This window comes from Python bivittatus, unplaced genomic scaffold (assembly GCF_059951505.1).
Source record: "Python bivittatus isolate LINGU-HERP-01145 unplaced genomic scaffold, Pbiv_v1 ctg000570_np1212, whole genome shotgun sequence".
In the NCBI taxonomy this organism is placed as follows: domain Eukaryota; kingdom Metazoa; phylum Chordata; class Lepidosauria; order Squamata; family Pythonidae; genus Python; species Python bivittatus.
Window position 1 is genome coordinate 5,313,713 of NW_028277097.1, and position 21,708 is coordinate 5,335,420.

The 21,708-nt window shown below is 37.8% G+C and overlaps 1 long non-coding RNA gene across 1 annotated transcript; it reads left to right on the forward strand.

Annotated features, from left to right (window-relative positions):
• The first annotated feature begins 10,737 nt into the window (after positions 1-10,737).
• On the forward strand, positions 10,738-21,460 carry LOC148214320 (uncharacterized). The gene is made up of 3 exons (XR_015798247.1): positions 10,738-11,133; positions 17,363-17,490; positions 20,919-21,460. It is a non-coding gene; the product is annotated as an uncharacterized LOC148214320 (long non-coding RNA).
• Positions 21,461-21,708: the final 248 nt, after the last annotated feature.

Sequence of the window (21,708 nt, forward strand, 5' to 3'; positions counted from 1 at the left end):
AAACAGTTTCAATTTAAATAGTAAAATGGCAAGCGGGGGTGTTGGGACAATTACCTGGACTGGATCTTAGTCCTATTGAACAAAGACAATTAAACTTGAAATAAACAAGTCATTGCTTTCAAGATAGCTAACTTTGGCAAGGTTGAGGTAACTTTCCCCAATCCCTTGGTGACCTCCAGATGGGATTGACCCTCATGCTGGTTGGCTGAAGATACTCAGAGATTTCTGCCCAACACATCTGGAGGGCTCCTTGTTGGGGAAGGCGGAGATACTGATTTTCAATGAATGCCTTGTAACTATGCAAAATAAGAACATTTGGCAGAAGTGAAAGCTTTATATCTATGAGTAAATTCACTCCCTGCCAAACTTCCCTCAGAGCTTTATAATCTAACATTTCTCCAAAAGCCTTCCCTGGAGTTCTACTGTAGAGCATTTTGGTTCCAGAAACAGTTCTGCAGAGAAAACAGAATGTTAGCCCAACAGCTGATTTCTATTAATAAGTCCCTTTAAAAAAATAAAGAAAACTACATTTATAGCGCTTGTTAAAAATCACATCAAGTAGATGCATGTAAAATCAGAAACTTCACATAAATATATGTTCACTTTTGAAAGATGATAAAGAGTCTGGGACATCTCCCAAAGCTAGGGAAGTAAGTGATTGCAACAGATAAATTTTCTAGACCTACACATTCAGAGAAGGATGTGTATCCATAAACACCAAATAGGATCCAAAGCTATACCTATAATAAGGATTAAACTAATCCAAAGTAAAATTAATGTCAATCCAGTCAGCCAGTAAGGGCAGCTGGCCATCCAGGGCAAGCAAAGCCTTATTCTAAATTCCATAAGCAGCCACTGAAAGCAGATGTGCACATCTGTCCACTGATACAGGAGGGAGCTTGTCTTACATTCCCTAAAACGTGAAACCAACCTTGTTGGATGGGTAGAGTTATTATTTCAGCAGAAGCAGCTCTGAGGAGGTCAATCTGCAAGGTCCATGGGGAGATATGTAGGACTTGCTGAAACAAGTGATTAATTAGTAAAATGAACCTCTGAACTCCCTACCATTCCTGCAAGAAGTTCAAGTTGGTGTCCATGTTCCTTTCCCCCTTGTTTTATTGTTGAGGGAAAGTGACAGGCCCAAGACATCTATGAATCCCATGACTGGGGATTTGAACCCTGATCTCCCAGTCATGGTCCAGGCACTCTAGCCACTGCTACTGATTGCTGGGACGACCCAGCCTAACACCGTAGAAAAGTTTTGCTAATCTGAATGATGTACGTCAATACTGTACCATCCATTTGTACTAGGACTTTTGGTTTTAAAAAAAAGTAATTACTAATAATTGACACCATAGCATTTCCAAATAGAAAAATAATTGATAGTTGCTGATTTTTTACATCTCTCCTTTCTACAGTACAAAGAATTTGGTCATTTTTACCCCATATCCACAGATCAAGCTGAAATATAACTCTGTGATTGAGCCAGTATAAGGGTAGCAGATCTGGGTTGCAAAACCACAAAGGACCACTAGATGGCAGAAAAGGGTACATAAAACTTTCTTTGCTGCTGTCTAGTGGCATTCTGGGATTTTTTGCAGCCTAGATCTAACCTAGGCTAGTGATGATTAATAGAGATTTCTTGATGCTGTCCCTAACCTTCCTGGATTCATGCATTAGTTGGTTAATTATGGCTTGTTCGCAAGGACTACTCAAACAAATAAAAGTAACTTGCTTTTCTGAAAAGTGTATTATCAGTATACACAATTGCAATTAACTCTGCAGTAAAATGACCCCCAGTTCAGACACTCAAAAATGAAAAAATAATAGATCACTGTAGTTGTCTGTCAAGAGGAAAGGGGAGGAGCAGTGCTTTGAAAATCTGAAGGAGTCTTAAAATGAAGGGATTATCAGAAGCACTTTGCAAAATCTTGGGCAGAAATGCTATCTGCATTTTGTTGAATTCCCACTGAATTCAGTAAGACTGGCAGTCTAATGGATGCTTGCCCAGAAATGTTATAAGCATCCATGGACAGCGTCCCCTGACAAAACTCCAGCATCAGTTTATAAATTCCAATAGAAGAGGATATCTGTAGCTCAAGGTTGAACTGTGGAGTCCTGGGTGCCCTCTGAGCTTGGTGGTTTGCTTGTAGATGTTTCCTTACCCAACTAGGTAACATCATCAGGTAATGAAACATCTGCAAGCAAACCACCAAGCTCAGAGGGCAGCCAGGACTCCACAGTTTATAAATTATTACTGAAATGCCACTGTGACATTTTTTTAGGCACGGTCCAGCTTTCCATGCCCTCTTTTTATATACCACGCTCAATACATTGGTACAAATGCCGCCCCTATGTCTAAAAAACAGAAGGAACATGAAATCTGGAATGCTTTATGAAATCCTGATGCTACTTAAGGTAATTTGAGAAATTGATAACATATTGCTTGAAATGACAGGATAGAATTTTGTTGTCAAAAACTGAGAAGCGACTTAGGTGATGGGTGGGATCCTTCAGTATTTGTTTAGAAATACTGAATTAGTTTTGATTTTTTAAAAAAGTGTCCCTGGAAACTAAATGTATGGTGATTAAAAGCACATGTTTCTAAATTGATGTCCTGGAAAAATCCCAACTGCCTTAATGTCATGCAGCCTAATTTAATTCTCACTAATCGTAGAGTTTGCCAAAACCCATGATGGTGGTGTGAGGTTTGGAGGCAGTGACTGAGAGGTCTGTGGTTGTACCTCAACCTTTAAAATAAGAAATACAATTGCCCCTCCTCGATATCAGAACAGACATCTTCATTCCTTACAAGAAACTATTAGACATGGGTCATAGTTTTATAACAGCTTTCTTACAACTTTCTAGACTTTTATGATATCTCATTCCTTTCATGAAATATCATACTTCATGAAGCTGAAAACTTCACCTCTTTTTACAGAGCTGATTTAGAAATTCAGGAAAAGTATATAAAACATTCCTCAGTGGAAGAAAAGAAATGTGAATATCCTAGGTAAGGCTAGGTTACAAAGAAGAAAGGCGTAACATTTTGTTCAGCTTTGGGAAAGTTTGGACATCCACTCCCTATAACTGATAAGAAATGTACTGTTTGCTGAAAAATAATTCTTCAAAATTCATCAAATGGGTTCAGTTCAGATTGGGGAAAATCTATCTGGGGGAAGCACTGGTTGAAGCCAGAGATGTTACCAACACTTCCTTCCTTAAAAAAAGAAAAAAGAAAAAAAACACTTGAAGTAATTTTGCAATTAAAAAAAAAAGTTATACATCTTTTTTTGAAACATGATCCCTAGGAAGCAACCCAATAATCTGATCAACACAATGCAAAAAAAAAAGAAGTTGAGAAAGCAAAACTGGTAAGAAAGCCAATTCAGCTACAAACTCTCCAAGCTAAATAAAGTTGTTGACTGTAGGAATGGCCATCAGGAGATCATTTGGGAATAAAAGCGCCAACAGGCAGGTGGTTCCAGCTGACTCAAGGAACTAGGTTTACTGTCAGTCTTCCCCAAAACAGTTAGGTACAAGTAATTGCTCAGGAAACTTCTAGGAGAAGAGGATCCAACCTGAAGTTGGCCTAAGGCCAACAGAATGAGCTTTACTGCTGCTTCTTTCCTCAGATTTATTAACCCATTAACAAAGCTTCATTATTATTTCTGTATTACTGTAATTTACGCTACAGCCCAGGACATTTCCTATCTCTTCCAGTGGGTATCGATACACTCTGATTTTCACAATAGCCTTTTCTATTGTGACAATGGAATTTCCTATCTCTTCCAGTGGGTATCGATACACTCTGATTTTCACAATAGCCTTTTCTATTGTGACAATGGAAGGGAAACAACAATTTACTGTGGAAATAGTCTTAGAATGAGTTAGTTGAATCTGTCTAAAAACCCAAACTATTAGTTGTAGCACTTTGTTTGGGATTTATCTTCTATTCATGTTTGATACTCCATAGCAGTAAAAATTGGAGTATAAATAGCAAGAGAATTAAGACATATTTTGGATAGGAGAGGCTAGGTTTCATAAGCCAAAACTATCATAGTGGATTATCCACTATGGATTATCCACTAGCCACTCCTCAACTTGAGAACCACCATAAATTAAATTAATAGATTTATTGTTGTTCAAGGAAATCTCTTTGTCTTTATTTCCAGTGGCAAGTACAGTATTCTTGTTACATAACCATAACTGACAACCCAGCTTAAACTGGTGAAAGTTGCTACAAACTCTGAAACTACTAGAGGTTCCAATGATGGTGTTAGAGCTACAAACATCCTAAACTGAAACTCTGTTTCTTCAGAGGAATTGTAAACCCATCCAGAACGAGCTAAGCCTTGCCTTCTGTTTCAGCCAATCATCTGCTGATACATTTGACTGGACTAAAGTTCAGTTTACTAATGCTGAAGCAGTCCATACCAATTTCAGGCACTAGTCAATGCATGCATTTCTGCTTTCCCTGAGCTTCACCCGAGTCTTCCAAAAAGGAGAAGAAAGTTGGGTGTTATCAGCATGCCTTTATCATCCCAACACAGTGGCTGATCTCACTTAGCAATGGCACTTTGAATAACTGGGATAGAGCAATAATCTGTCAACACCATCTTAGAACATAAGAACAGCCCTGCAGGAACAGCCTGTCTTGTTCAGCAGGCTGACCAGATATAGTCAGGAAGCTAAAAAACACAGATGGGTGCAATCATTCTCTTCTGCTATAGTTCCCTAGCAGCTGTTATCCCTTGAACATTTGTCCTAGCTGAAAAGTGTCCATTGATTCCTACTCTCTATTTTCAGTTCTTTTTCTAGTTACCAATCCGTGAAAGCAACTGTACTCTTAATCTCATGGATGCTAAAAAGAAAAAGAAAAAAGAATTACCATGGCTTCTGCAAAATTAAATCTTGTCTCACTAACTTTCTAGACTTTTTTGAAGGTATCATCCAGCATCTAGACAGGGGTTATTTGATGAACATTGTATCCTTGTATTTTTAGAATGCCAGTGACAAAGCCCCTCACCAAAGATTTCTGAGCAAACTGGTTCATATAGCTAATGGTGAGCCAATGTGAATAAAGTTATCAGCTGTCAGATGCAATTTTAAAAGTTTTTTTGCTGAACAGTTCTTCACTTGCTTAAATTGATTCATTGATCTAATGAAATAAGTATTTTAGTTGTGTTTTACAGTAATGAACCTGGCAGCTAAACAGCAAAAACTGAATCAGCTTCTTATGTTACATCAATGTATATGCCTTAGGAAATATGAATCGTAAACCAATAGATTCATTGTGAAAAACTGTTGAATGGTTTTCCCATTTTCTTCCAAAACAATCGGCCACATGGAATGACTAGTCTGTTATTGCTACCAAAAATGGGTAATATGTGCCAATTTGCTTACATTCCTGCCAAAGCAGTTGAAAAAGACCACAATTTATATAGCATATAATTGTCAGGCCTAGCCCAAGGAACTCCAAGAGACAATGCAAATTCAGTGCAGCTATGTTTATTAGCTACAACCTCTAGCAAGAATCTTCCCAGACTGAAACCCCAGTTCCCAAGTCAGCCAGCCACAACACTGTGAATTCCTCAGGGAGGTGCCAGTCTCATCCTCTTGTATCTCCCACGCTCCTCCGGCGAGCTAAGAAAATGTTTTTCTCCCTGAGCCTGGCCTTCATAATTCCATTCCATCACAATAATAGTGGTAACCAAAGGTAGTATCTTCTGTGGATTATCTCAGAGATCAGTTCTTGATGAATTAATGAAATAAATGTAAAAAGAACACTATGATACAAAGAGTTATAATATTCAGTGAAATCAAATCCCAAATAACATTCCCAGAGTTTTGTAAGACTTTCAAGATAACTTATGCTTTACATAAGTTGTATAACTTTGACAAGAAGTAGTTGTTTACCAGTCTTTGAATATGATAGAGGAACGAGATCTAAATAATTGTGGAGTCCTTGGGGTTCTCTGCTTTCGTTACCCAGCTAGCACTGAAGATGTTACCAGCTGGGTAAAAAAACGTTTGCAAGAAAGCAGCCAAACTCAGAGAACCCCAAGGACTCCACAGTTCAACCCTGAGCTACACATATTCGCTTCTATCTAAATAATTTACAAAGGGATAATTGAACTTGACTTATTAAAAATTGTCACCCAGTTGTGAGTAGACATTGCAAGAGGAGAGCCATGTTAGTCTGGTGATGTAAGTAGAAATACAGTAATGCAGTGCCCTTGATTTGTATCCTAGTGAGATAATCCAGAAGAATACTAAGTTTAATGGTATTAAAATCGCTACAGATATCCAGGATAATTAAATAAATCTCGTCCTTCTCCAACTGATGGTGATTCATCAGCTTAACCAAAACTGTTACAGTGCAAAAATCAGTGTAGTATTTGTGCAAGGCTACTCCATGATCCTGAAGCTCCTGGCTTATTTTTAGAACATTTGGGGGGAAAAAATCATGTTTATTGTGAAATCATAGTTGTGTCTCATAAACCAAGGCAGAATTGTCATAATCTTATATTCTGTTTACTCCTACTGCCTATAGTTATTTCAGTATTTGATTCTCATTAAATGCTATCTTGACTAACTTCTGGCCCAAAAGCCAAGGGGAAAAATTAAGTTGCTATGAATACATGTTTCATTAAATGTTAGTGAAATAATTGAAGTATATTACAACCTTAAAAAATCTTTGAAATAGTGGTTAAGAGAGAAATGGATGCATTATAATTTTGGCGCAACTCAAACTACAGCCTTTTCATTTCTACCTGCTTGCTTTTTCTCCTTTGGAAACTGTTGGTTACCTCTGCTACCAGATCAATCCCCCTGAAGCAATGAGGAATGAAAATCATTTCAGGTTGATTAAGGCAGGGTTCCTCAATCTTGGCAACTTTAAGATGGGTGGACTTCAACTCCCAGAATTCCCCAGCCAGAATTCTGGGAGTTGAAGTCCACCCATCTTAAAGTTGTCAAGGTTGAGGAACCCTGGATTAAGATATTTTTACAGAAGATATGAGTGTATACCTTCTCAGTACCAGAGGCCTATAAAACAAGGTCAGCTACATTAGGGTTGTGTGGGTGTGAGAACAGAATGCAGCTTTTTAATCTAAGAACACTACCCAACAAATCAAACCCAACCACAATATAAAATTAAAGGTTAGCCCTCTGCTGGTTTGCAGGCAAAAATTCCATTGGATTTAATTTAATTGAAATTGTTTCCATTACCTAAAGAATGGAAACCCTGACTAGGGCATCTAATATCTGTCTTTCCCTATAACTAAGTCAAATAGTGTTTAATTTTATAACTTCTTCGTCTTCTAATTAACAGTCTATGGCAATCATGCTTTATTTCCACCAAACCTTTTATTGATGTGATAATAACAGTGTCTGTACTATGTATGATCAAAGTGTAGAATTCAAAGAACATGCAATTTTTATGTATGGAATAACATACTATATTTTAAAGGGATCTATTATGATTTGAAGTAATCCAGGATAATTTAAACTCTATATTATGTGGCCTTTATATGTGGTTTTTTCACTATTGTAAGATACAGACCACATTCATATACTATAGTGTGATTTTAGGATTATATTTATATTAGGATTATAAACCAATAAAAATTGAAGTATTAGTGGACCTGACTACGCTTTATGCCATATGGCTTGCTTTTAAAGTCCTCTGTGTACTGCTGGATCAATTTGTATTTCAAAATTCCCTTAAAGTTGAAGAATGTTCATCCAGTATTAGTTCACTGAATTTTAATAACCCTGCCCATATCTACTCTTTCCTTGGAAAGTCTGAACCTAGCCATTGCCTAGGACCTATGAACTGTTGGCAATTGTCAACGGCACTTCTGACAAACTGAGCAAGTTCTGAAATGTTTAAATCTGATTATAGGGGCCTCTGAAGATCCTTGGAAGCATCCCTGAGACAGAAATATAGGAGAGAGAGACAGAGAGATTATCAAATAAATAAGTATGGGAGAAAATTGAACATTTAATGAGAACTTAAATAATTAACTTAAATAATTTGTGGACTGAAACACAGTTCTTTGTATATATTCCAAATTTTGTGATGTAGTCTGCAATCAAAATTTGCAGAAACGTGCATTCATAGCAGGTAAATATAAAGTCTCCCTCAACATCTAGGGGTTACATGGACAAGTCCATATTGTTTTCCTGACAAAGATATTGAAATTGTTTGCCATTGATTAATGTTCTTCTGAGCAAATGACAAATTGATGCAAATAACACAATTTTGTATTTAACTGTCATTTATAGTTAACGGAACACCTTTCTCTCAAATGATCCATTACATTGCAATAGTACTGATTTTATGAAAATAAGATATGTATAAAGAGCATTCTATTACCGTAGAAATAATTGCATGCAAAAATGTGTATAATAGGGTCAAATTGAGGCTGTAAAATATCTTATTTCTCAAGATCAAGGGCTCTTCCTAGAACCTTTGCAAGTTTTTGTGGGCTCTTTAAAAAATATTCAATTAACTTTCCACTAGTTGCTATGCCAGCATTGTTACATATGAAATCTTTGCAAATCAGGTGGCCAAGATGTCCAGGAAACACACTAGTGTGGTAATGGGGATTTCAACTACCCCGACATCACCATCACCACCTCCATCACCATCATCATCATCTAGATTTGTTATATCTACCCCACTGCAAAAGACTCTGGGTAGATTACATCCAATATACAACTTTAGAAAATTAAAAACATAAATATAAACCAAAGGAATGCTATGGAGGTAGTAGACTAGGACTTCAGTAAGGCTTAAAGTTGAATAAAGATAAAGTTAACCATAGCTTCCTTCTTGATCAAACAGAACAATGTGGGATGGATGGTCTGCCTACCAGATGGATTCACAGTTGGTTGAACAACCATATCTAATGCATCCTCCTTGATGGATCTATGTCTACATTAGAGGGAAGTATGCAGAGGGATGTCCTGGGCCCAATGGTCTTCAATTTTTTTTTATAAATTACTTAATTGAGGGGATGGAAGGTGTTTATCAAATTTGCAGATGACACATACTGGGGGGCTGGGGCTGGGGATTGCTAACACCTCAGAAGACAGGCTCAGTGTTCAGAAGGATCACGATAGCCTTGAAGATTAGCTCTGTTTGACAAAATGATGTTCGGTGATGAGAAATGGAAGGTTTTGCAGTTAGGTAAGAAAAATCAGATGAACAGGTACAAGATAGGCACTACCTAGCCTAGCAGTAGCACTTGTGAGAAGGATCTGGGTATTTTTATTTTTATTTATTTTGTTTATAAATCAAATTTTTCACCTCCCATCTCATTAAAAAAATGAATTTGGGCAGTTTAGAAAGCAGGGTATCCTGCTAGACCACTGATTAAGCATGAGCCAACAGTGTGTTGTAGCTGCCAAAAGAGCCAATGTATTCTTGGGCTGCGTCAACACAGGTATAGTGTTGAGATCACAGGAAGCGATAGTTCCACTCTGTGCTGCATGATCAGAGCGCATCTGGAATATTGTGACCAGTTCTGCTTGTCACAATACGAAAAGGATGCTGCGGAACTAGAAAGTGTAGAGAATAACAACAGAGATGGCAAGGAGCTTGGAGACTAAATATTATGAAGTATGGTTAAGGAACTTGGCATGTTTAGCCTAAAGAAGAGAAAAGTAAAGGGAGACATGATAGCAGACTGCCAGTACTCGAAGGACTATCACAAGGAAGAGGGTATGGATTTATTCTCCCTGGCATCTAAGGCTAGGACAAGAACCAATGGGGGGGAAGCTTTACAGATTGAGGTCCAAACTCAAAAGACAGAGAAAGCTCCTGATCATGAGATGTTAAGCAGCAAGGTTGCCTCCTGGAGTCATGAGTGCTCCATCACTGGAGCTTTTCAAGCAAAGGCTGGACAGCCATTTGTCTGGGATGATATGAAGATTCCTGCCCTGGGTAAGGACAAGAAGATATCCAAGGTTGCTTCCAACCCTATGATTCTATAAGTTGCTTGCTGGCTTGGTGAACATAGGAGTATCCAACCATCCAAATTCAACTATGGGATTACACAGGAGGAGGCAAGAGATGACATGTATGTCACAACATTGCAACACAAACTCTGCCCCTTACCCAATTGTGAATAATATCATAATGCAAGTTATGAAAGAGCAGAAAGATGCCATCATGGTTAGAGACAGAGAACTATGAATGCAAACCTCTTTCAGTATGCCCAGGTATGTCCTTTTTTACCCATACTACCATTACAGAAGCTCCTGGTGATGGATTTCAATTCCATCCATGGGGCATGGAGAGCTCCATGATATCCTATGGCATCAGGATTCCCACCCCACCCAAATTATAGGGCTGAAAACTAAATGTATGATCTTAGTTTGAGCTATTGTTGCTTTTGCTGAAAAGAAGATAATATAATACCAGTGCAGGGACATTGCAATGCCAGGAAGAAGACTTTATGATCCTGTCTGATTTTATTTTTTTCTTTTTGCTGCTTAGATTTTTTAAATATAAAATAGTGAGGCTGGAATGCTGCAAAACAAAACCTTAATCTTTAGCAACATTTTATTTTCAAGTATGCCTTCTTTAGACACCCTACAGATATTTGCAAAAAATGGAAATGATGGATGACTGCAATCCTGTTTCATTTGGAAGTGTGCCAACCTTACCATAAAGATGGCAGGTATCTTGAGGGCTGGGGGATGGGGATAAATAGGATGTTGGAGTATAAACTGGCACGCTGGAAGGAATGCTGAAGTGTGAAGTGGAGGCTGCAGGCAACTGCAGGAACCACGTTTATCGGTTTGTTGGTCACTTCCAACTTGTTGCAACCTAATGGACCTCAAAAGTTTGCTACTGATAAGTGAGTGTTTTGTCAAAGTCCCTGTGATGGGTTCTCAAACCTCCCATTGTGCTCATTGGTCCAAAAATCTTTCTATTTCAGATTTTGCTCATTTATTTTTCACAGGACACCAGCAGCTCTGATAACTCCTTCTCACTTCACGGCTCAAAATATGGAAACAGTTGGCTTGCAACATTCTGAAGAGAGGCTCCCGCTGACTGTGGCTTGCTTTCTCAGCAAAATGGTGCGATTACAGCTCCTCATCTGTGACCCCATCTGTGTAAGAAAGACGCTTCTGGTGTGCGTTGAGAGGGTGAATGAATTAAATCGCTTGGGTAGACCAAATCTGTGGGTCATGATGAATGCTTCAGTGGAACGACTTTGAAAGTCTAAACTCTTGAACTGAGCCCCGAAATTCTTTTTGCTGTGATTTGTATAAACATTTTACATCCTGCAAACTTGTGCTCCTACTAGGCTGAGATAAGATTAACTTATGGAGCTTGGAAGTGGGCAAAAATAGCTTCACTTATAACCTTGAAGCATGTTTTCACTCCTTTTCAGCAGACCATTTTACATTTTATCTGCAGAAAAGTAATATCCTGTTGTAACGTTAAAGGGTTGTTGGGAAATTTAATAAAGCCAGTGTAACACTGGCATAGACTTCAACTTACAGCATGGCATTTTATTGGCTCAGCCCGTGTCAATGGGAGAAAAAATCATTGCTATTGATCTCTCACCATGACTTTTCAGTTCACTAAACAGAACATTACAGGACAACATGACATTCAAGAGAAATACTAATGTCAGATCTCAATTTATTATAGGGCATTGAAAGGAATGGCTGTCTGAGTTTTAGGGGGCTTGGAGAAATGTTTCAGCCAGGAGATAATGAACTTTGGAGGACTTTGTCCCCTTGTTTGTACCAGAGGAAAAGTTTGAAGGAAGACCATATCCTTAACTAGATCTAGCTCTCAGGGAGGATATTATTAGCAAAAGACATCATTGCCCTTATCAGAGTAGGGAAAAAGGGAAACTGAAATCAAAATTTTTAATCTCTTAATACAGAAGCAAGTTGATGGCTAGGGAGTAATGCTGACATAGGGCTAGGAGGACTTCAGAAAGGTAATTTTACACTTAAATAAAGAGCTAGATCTACTGTGTGTCTGTCTGTCTGTCTCAAGATGACTCAATGGACACCCTTGGATCACAGTCATTACTGGAACAATACTATCTTTTCCTCTACCAGAACATTAACATCTAATTGCTACTACCTGTTTGAATTCCAGCTGATTCTGACTAGCAGATTCACCAAACTGTTCTAGTGCAGACCTTGCCTCCTTTACAAAAGAGAATATGATCTGAGAAAAAAAAAATTACAAATTGATTAGTTAAGGTAGGGATGGATGGTTAGATGGATAGATAGATGAAGTTGACTGCCCTAGTTGGATAGTCCATAACATCACAACTAAATGGCTACATCCATCTTTGATTCTTGTTGTTATATTCTTGTCAGAGTAAATCCAAACCCTTTTTCTGCAAAATAAAATACAAATCAGGCCCTCAAAGTTTCCAGTTGTTGGCCAATTGACAGTACAAGTTTGCCTTTGGCCACTCATTAACTAATAATGTGCTGACATGATATTAATGAAGAGATAGGCTTTTTCTTGCTACCATCAGTGTCATAAAGTAACTTCAAATGGGCTCTATTCGGTTTGGATATCTTCACTTAGAATATTCTCCCATTTGTACTCTAATGTTTTGTCTAACTGTTGATAGTTTTATTATTCTTAGTACCGAGGAGCATGCAACTGAGTCATCACAGGCTTTCTTATCCATAGATCATCTTTTAGCATTTCCTTAAAGTTCAAATCCAGTGTGTGTCCTGCCACATCTATGTTTCTCATGGTAGTCAGAAATACTGGAGTAGAGAGTAAGGAAGATACTTGATGAAGATATGCAGGAACCATCACCTAGGCAAAAGGGGCTGAAACATTTTTTAAGTCCAGAACTTTGAGATAACGTTCGGAAGTACCTCAGGCAGATGCTTCCTTGATTCACTGAATTAGGAGGAGGAGAAGGAGGTCAGATTTGCAAGATGCCATCTTTTATCTTTTTTAATTCCTTTTAATGGATTGTATTGTAATTTTTTTGTTTTGATTGTTATGAATCAGGCGGTATATACTGTAAGTTTAATAACAAATTTAATTTAATTTGATTTTGTTATTGTAGCCAATCTTAATAAAAATAGTTTTAGCCCTCCTGTAAAGTTGATTGGTCTACCTAGTGGGGCTGGCAACTGGGTTACTCCACATAAAATAGCCTTGGCATGCATGCTGAAAGTCCTCAAAGCTCAGCACCCATTCTTAGCACCACCTGACATTAACTGTCAGCATAGATCAAGACAAGAGATGCTAGATGATTGGGTGAAATATACTTCAGCACAATCTCCACGTTTTCTCTATTACCCAATACCATGTATATAATTATATACTATATATTTATATAGTATGAGGAAGTTGTACAGCATAATTAGACTTGCAAGATTGATGTCAGCCCCCTGTCGTCAACTCCATGGGAAGACTAAAACTACTTTTATCGAGATTGGCTATAAAACAAGAATCTTGCAAGGTCTGATTATGCTGTAATTCCTCCTCCTACTTATAGTTCAGTGAATTAGGGAGGCATCTGTCTGAGTCAGTTCCAAATTTTATCTGTCTGTTGTGGACTTAAAATATGTTTTAGCCTTCATTGCCCTGGCAACAAAGCTCGCATATCTCCATCAAGGCTATCTTTCTTACTCTCTGCAGGCACGCCTCTGGGAGCAGTGGGGAAGATACAAATGATAAATTAAGGAAGTGACCTGGATACTTTTTTCTTATTGGATTTACTTGTTAAAGACCTGAAGAACTCTGTGTGATGGGATAAAGAAGAAATGAAGAGAAATCAAATCTTACAACAATATTTGAATGAACTAAAGATTAAGACTGAAGTAAAAGGAAGGGATATAAAGTTGGTTTATTTGATCAAGGTTAAAACAAGATATGTTGTTACTTCTGGCAACCTTTTATGGACTTTCTGCTGACACCAGGACTAAAAAGATGATGTTTTGTGGATTTGCCTATAGCTAAGGGGTGGGATATGGGATGAAGAGATAACTGACTGTAACCTTAGAGGGGGTGAAGAGTCACTAAATTTGTTTATACTTCTTGTGATGAAGGTTGGAAATCACTTTTTTACATATCTATTTTCTTTTTGTTTATTCTACTCTTACTTTTTTCTTTCTTCTCTCTTTCTTTTTTCCTTTTTCCTTGCACTTTTTACTCTTTCTCTTCTCTTTCTTTAAGTTTAATTTGTATTAGATTTTACTGTTATAATCAACATGCTTTATAAAAGAATATATGCATGTGTGTGTGTGTATATATAAATATATTCTTATATCTTTTATTAAGAATTTTGATTACAATGCCAGATCAAAGAGGACCATCATATTGCAAACTTGATTCTTAAGTGGGAATCTTCTGGAGTTGGCATACCTCTTGAATCCCTGAATATTAGTTCCCTGAATCAACAATAATTCTACTCCTGCTCAGAAGTTATATTTGTATTTTCAATGTATTCCATCCTACATGGAGAGTGCAATGGGCAGTCCTTCCCCTCCTTTTCCTGCGGAACCTTTATGTGCAGGGAAATACTACCATGTGAGCTGAAACTAGGCTTCCCACTGCAAGCTATTATGCTCTTAAGTATGGAGATGATTATTTTGCTTCTATCACCAGCACAACTAAGAGGTGAGGGGCTGCTCACTGCTTCTCCCATGTTGAATTTAGAATGTGAAGGTAAGTGCCTGAAAAGGTCTTTCTTCTCCATGTTAAGCTCTAGGTTCTTCTGCCACACTCGGTCCTTTACAGCCTGAAGAGGTACATAGGCTTTGAAAATTTTAAATGCAAAAATTCAGTTAATACCCTTGCCAGAGCCTTATCATCCATATTAGCTTCACTGTTATCTTATCTTTTTGTTCTGCAGCTTTTCTACTATTAATGAACCTCAGTTTTAATATGCCAGCTAGCACAGTGTTAGTCTTCTGAGAAAGGGACAAACAATTCAGGCTATACCTCTACACAGGTCAGCTCTTGTGCGCGTATAAGCTGTTCTCTCTTCCCAGATAATAGTAGCACATCAATCTGATAAAAATGTAAGTAGCTGGAGGAAGGTGAAGCCAGACTTTGGTCTCTTTAAACTGTCATGGCTGTATTTTCTTTAGCTTTTGAAATGTTCCCAAAATGTCAATTTATCTTCTTTCAGATCTGTTGAAGACAGTTCCTGAATCCCAACACAACATTCACATAGACTGATATTTAATACAAAACTACAGGGTTTTTCCAGTTCCAGAGATTAGAGAAACTTTATAAAAACTACTTCAGAAGAGTGAATGGGCAGAAAAGATTGTTCTTGCGACAGCAAAGATTTAATCCATGATATTAAGAATCAATTAAGAATTAATATTCTGTGAATGAAAGTTAGGAGACCAAATAGAACCTGATTCTTGGGGTTACCCCTGAAATGTCCTTTCACTGTTTAATATAGTTGTTCTTATTCTTATTAGCATAAACTGGGCTTGCCAATCAGGTTGTAAATGTGAAGGGTTCAGAAAGTAAGGCAATCCATTTTATTATTGCATTTCTTTATTTTTTACATTCATAACAAAATTCACAGGAGAAAAGTAGCATAACAAATAATATAAAACTATCAACCAACTCTATTAAGGACATATAAAAATAGCAGCCAATTAAAACAACATTCAATTAAAATATGGCCCAAAACACAGCAAGTAGAGAAAACAAACCATTTCTATAAGACAAACATTAAAACAAACAAACAAATGCTTGCTTGTTGACAGATGGACAATCAGTAGTTTCAGTGTCTTAGCACAACCAAACTAACAGTGGTTCTTTCTCAAGCCAGTAATAAATGCACATCAATACATGGTAGAATGGAAAGATTTCTCCATAAGAACTCGACTCAGCTCAGCACCAGGTTTGTATGGGAGAAAACAAGGGAACAGCAATTGGGTGCATCTTGATCATCTTGACTTTATTGACTTTCTAACTGTGGACACCCTGATGACAATGCTGCAATAGTGTTAAAATATGCTGTTTTAATGATCTTCTTTATTAAAGCAGCAGCACCTTTCTTCTGGCTTGCACAAAAATCTGAAAAAGGGTGTGCATGCCTCAGTGAATAGCAGAGAAGTGCTTGCACCCTGATGTAGTTCAAAACATTTCTTCTGAATTGTTTTCAAAACATGTATAGCTGTAATGTCTATACAACATTGTAGTGTCCATCTTTCTGCTCCTTAATTTGTCCAGGTCAGCCTGTCCTAGTCTGGGACTCTCCAGGTGTCTTGGATTACAACTCTTATCATACCAGTTTGTAAAACGAAGGCCATACTGGCTGAGAATGATGCCATGGCTGACCATAGAGGAACAGAAGAATTTCTCTCTCTTTCTTTCTAATAAAGAAAAGCCTAATTATAAGTGAAATTGTATGGTACCATATACAAACCAAAGTCTTTTGAGGGTTAGATGTACAAATGTTAGGGTTAACACAAAATGTGCTTCAACGTGCCCAGTGGTGGCAACTGTACTACTACTTTACTTAAATGATCCCTTTGTCAAAAAGTTCATGTTGTTAGGAAGTTTGTTCTAACTTTCCCTGCAAACTTGCCTTCTTACATCTTAAGACCATTATAAGGTATCCTGAACTCTGCAGTGAAAAAGGAAAGGTGGTGCATTCTTCTTTATGGCATCTCTTTAGTTTCTTGGAGAATGCCTCTACATTCCTCTTCCATCTTCTCAAGGTAAAGACACACAGTGCTTTCAATCTCTCCTCACAAGTCTGCTTGTTTCTAACATCCTGATCATCTCTGAAGCCTACAAAAAAAGTTGCCTCAAAAGTTGACTGGCAGCAGCTGTCCAGGATTTCAGAAACAGGACCTTCTTCTCGTGCTTTACAAGGATACATTAAGGCCTAGGACATACTGCTCATTCATTCGTCCATTTATTTTATATGGCCGCCCATCTTAGATACGTGATTCTGGGTGGCTAACAATAAAGGATATGTTCTGTTACCAAGCACCAGACTAAGAACTATATAGAGTTATATTGATCTTAAGCTACTTTCTGTCCTCCAGCTGTGCTGCTGGGAAGGAGAACATTTTAAAATATGGTTGTTTTTGCAAAAAGGTATGGGGGAGAATAAAACCGCAGGGAACAGAGACAAGCCTTATTTCAGTTAATGCAAGGAGCAGTCAATGAGCCCGAGATCATGGATGCTATCTAAGGTGAGAAGCTGAAACTGTTGACAAGGAAGGCAGCTGTTCTGCACCTTTTAGATACACCCCTGCAGTTAAGTGGCTTGTTTTACTGCAGTCAGGAACTGACTACATTGTCCTCAATCACCAAAAGTTATTTCTGGGATCCTTAAATATCTCTATTCTTTTTCTTCTGCAGATTCTTTTGAACGATAATCATTGGTGCTGTCAAAATTGAGGGGATCCTGGGCAAAATATTCCTATTGAGAGCTTCATTCACAGTCCTAGTTTCTCTAACATCCATCCTCAGCTTTCTAGCCTCCTCAGGTACTCTTTCCTAATGTTCCCACACATGCGCACACATAGAATTTTTTTTAAAAAAACAGAGTTGTGTATGAATGAAAGTTATGCAGCATCATTGTTAATGATGATCCTCCTCTCCCTCAGTTCTGATTTCAATACTCCCTTTTTAACTAGAGAACCTTTCGTTCTCTCTCTCTTAATTTTCATCCTCAGAATTAAAAGTTTAACATTTACACGCACATATTTTATTGACAACTGACGTTACTACTGTTGTCCACTCTAGCAAAGGAAGTAGAGTGAAACTGGTCTCAAGAGCAAGTTTCATGGAGGAAAGGCTGTGAAAAAGCACCATATGTGAGACTAAGGAATGTGTTTGTTCAATATTAAGACAAACTAAACAATATTTATGCTTTCAGATACATGGGCAAAATAATACAGACAGCTGTGCGTGTTTGCTTTCAAAATGTATTGTACTCTTATACTGCCCATTTCTCCTTCCTATATTTTCAGACATATGAAAATGTGGAAAGAACTGATGGGAAAGCATCAGAGGGTTACACATGAAATGAGACTTTTGGATTCCAGCCCTATAATGTTCTGTGTTTATTCATTTAAATGGGTGGGGGAGGAAGATTTTGGTGGGAGAGGATCACATCATATTCTGTGGAGGACACAGGGTCACAAACTGGGTGGGGCCACATTACACATGGCTAAATTTTAGTACAGTTTGGAGGCTCTTCTTTCTTTCTAAAATATTCTGGGCCTGTTTCAGGCCTTACATTACAGTTTTTATGTTTCCTATCTCATGAGGGCAGGAAACTGCACATCAGTTTTCAGCAATCATGGTCAAAGAAGGCTGTGAGGGTTGTGCAAAGAAAACTTAGGGAGGTTGCTTATCTTCGATGTAAAGTATTTATTCCTTAATCTTCAGCCTGAAAGGTACTTACGGGGTTATTCTTATTATTGGTTAATAAAGCATGCCCATAATCTTGCATTGTTACTCAACTGCCTGTATACATTGTAGTTCTTGCAGACTTGCTGAAGTTAATATTTCTAGAAGTTTCAGTAAAGGAAGCAGTAGAAAAGGCTCCTCTTGACTTGAGGTCTTTTGGTTAATCAGCAGAAATAGCACAATAGTGGCAATGAAGTAGGTGCATTTAAAAAAGCCTCTCATCTTATCTCTGGAGGGGCAAGGGGTGGGGAGAAACAGCAATAAAAAGGAAGGATAATGCCGAGCAGACTGCAGTGAATAACCATTAAGAGAAAAAGGTCATAGAAGGATAGAAGATCAATGTGTTTGATATACCCCAGATCAGTATTTCTCAAGCTGACTGGGGAATTCTGGGAGTTAAAGCCCACATACCTTAATGTTGCCAATGTTGAGAAACCCTGCTATAGATGATTGGATGTTATAGACAAAGAGACTTCAACAGTTTTGTGAGGCAAACAAGATGGTTGCTGGAAAAAGTGCCTGCTTTTACTGAATGTGATATGAGGCAAAATATAAGAAGCTTAATTGTCCTACCAAAAATTGCCTCCTTATTCAGCTTTGTAGAACTAATAAAAATAATACAAAAACAATTGGCAGCAAAACCATTACTTCTTGCAGCATCCTCCAGGTTCCATAAATTAAACTTTAATTAAAAATTACAAGGGAAAGTCCAGGGCAGCATACGCAGCTGAACGTAAAAGAATGTTTGAACACTGCACATTAGGCAATTTGGCAAAGGTGCACTGAGAGATTGGCTAGCCTATGGAATTCTGAAAGAAAGCATTTAACATTTCAGAGAGCATTAGAAATTGCTATTTCTATGGAAATTGCTACAGGAGGCACTATAGATCTCCAGTTGGGAGTAAAACAAAATGTAAATAAGCCAGCAATAGCATATAGAGCGTAGCAGTTCAAAATGAACTGAGCTGTCATTGTAACAGAGGTTCACACTTGCCATCTCATGTAGAATTAAAGGAGAAACCTGCAGATAATGCAATGAAGTGAGACATATTCACAGCAAATCATTTGCTAAAGATTAACAACCAGATCCCTACTTTAAAAGAAATCCATTAGCACATCTTATAATGACGAATTTGGTAATGAAATTGAAATAAGCATAGTTGGAAATCTATAGCATGAAACATGAAATAAGGTCAGCAATATAGTTCATACTAGGAGTGAATGACCAAATGATATCAATGCAATTGGGCCCTGGTTCTGCTGTATCAGTTGTAGCATGAAACTGAGCAACATTTCAGAAATGCTAAATAAAAGCCATCAGGAATATAATTAGAGAGTTATAATGGAGAAAAGATCATTCCCACTAGAGTGATACTGATAACTGTAAAATGCAATAACCAGAAAGTCGTGTTGGACTTAAGTCAGTGTTGTCCAAACTTGCCCACTTTAAGATGAGTGGACTTCAACTCCCAGAATTCCCCAGCCAGCCATGGGGACTAACATGTTGGAGTCACAACTGGCTGAAGAAGGTGCTACTGGCTTGTAGTTCCGTCAAAGACCTGTATAGTACATTTCCCTATCATGGATATCACTGAGAATAACTGAAAAGTTCATTGGATGATACTGTGTCTTTCTTCAGAGATGGCATCAGTACACTCAAGCACAGAAAATATAAAATCGTGTTACAGGAAAACATCACACCTAAGTTTCATGAAGCATGTCTCAATATGGTTTCCATATACCGTAAGCAAAAAGGTAGGAACTGAACTGAGTTGGATGAAAGCTGAGGAAATTAATTCAGTGGTTGATTGGAGCCCAATCAATATATGGTTCCAGTAGATAAAAAGAATGAAACTATCAGGATTTGGGGTGATTTCAAATAACAATTAATCTACTATTAATGCATTATTCAATAACTCTTGCCTAGAACAAGACATTTTTGCCAACCTCTCTCAGGGGCTTTGGTAAACAGCCATGGCCCAAGTGCTACAAGGCTGTCCAGGAGTCAATTTCTATTTAGATGACATCATAAAGTTCAGCTGCATCATAGAGAAAATGATGAGTGCATCTATAAGTCCTCAAAGCAACACTGCAGAGATTGACAGACTATGGCGTTAAAACACAACAAAACAAATGTGACTTCTTTAAAACTAATTGTGGTGGATATAAGTTTAAAGGAGCCAGAAATGTTTCCAGTATTATCAACAATAGCCACAAATGCTGTATTGCGATTACTCCTTGAAAGAACAGGTTTTCCAGAACAGTTAGTGAATGAGAATGGAAAATTTGTAGCCAAAGAATTTCAGACATTTCGGGGGGGGATGATTAGACAGATACTCAGATACAAATAGATTGGCTGAAATTGTGGTTCAAAGTTTTAAGAATGCTTTGTAAACAATGTCTGGAGAAAACCCTCACACTGAATCAAAAGTGTGCACATTTTGCTTCTTGCAATGAGTACGGGCAACAACAAATGACACACTACCAATGTTGTTCTTAGGTCAACATTCAGACAAATAGCTGAAACACGGAAGCAATCCTCTGATGCTGAAACAATACTTCTTCATTGATCATACTTCATCGGAAAACCGGTCATCTCAAGAAAGAAGTAGACCTCTTTTTGTGTTGTAGAGATTGTTTCCAGTAACTTGTGGAGACAGAAAATTGACTAGTTGAAGAGAACAGAGGTATAGAAAGAAGCAATTGCATCTGATGTAATTAGGGACTTAACTGTAATTCCTGAGTTATCACTAGCAGCACTTACCCCAAAGTAGACACACAATCTGTGTATGTCCCACTGTCTCTAATATCATTGGACAGACCCAGCATTCCCATTTGTCCTAACAAATGTCAATACAAAACTTCTATATAATAAGGTCTGTATCTTGGCAGAGAGGGATGTAGTATATCGGATTGTTATAACTGATTGATTAAGCATATCTGTGACCTGGCATTATTGTTTGATTACCTTGGGCTACCTATATATGTATTGTATTTCTTGAAGACTCGCTGGAATTAGTTCTTCTAGAAGTTTAATAAAACAAGCAGCAGTAAAAACTGCGATCCAGTGTCTGTTATTTGATAGTAGAAAATATACAGCACAGAATAATAAAAATAAATGGTGAATCGGTTTCCCCCAATACAAAGATAAATAGTTCTGCTCATTTTCCTCATATGGCAGTTGGGTCCAATGTCCTTTGTGTGTGCAATGGAGAAAGGGTCTTGGAGTTTTAACTGATGTGAGTGTGAATGTATAGAATCACGTGGCTGCAAGCAAACAAGGAATACAC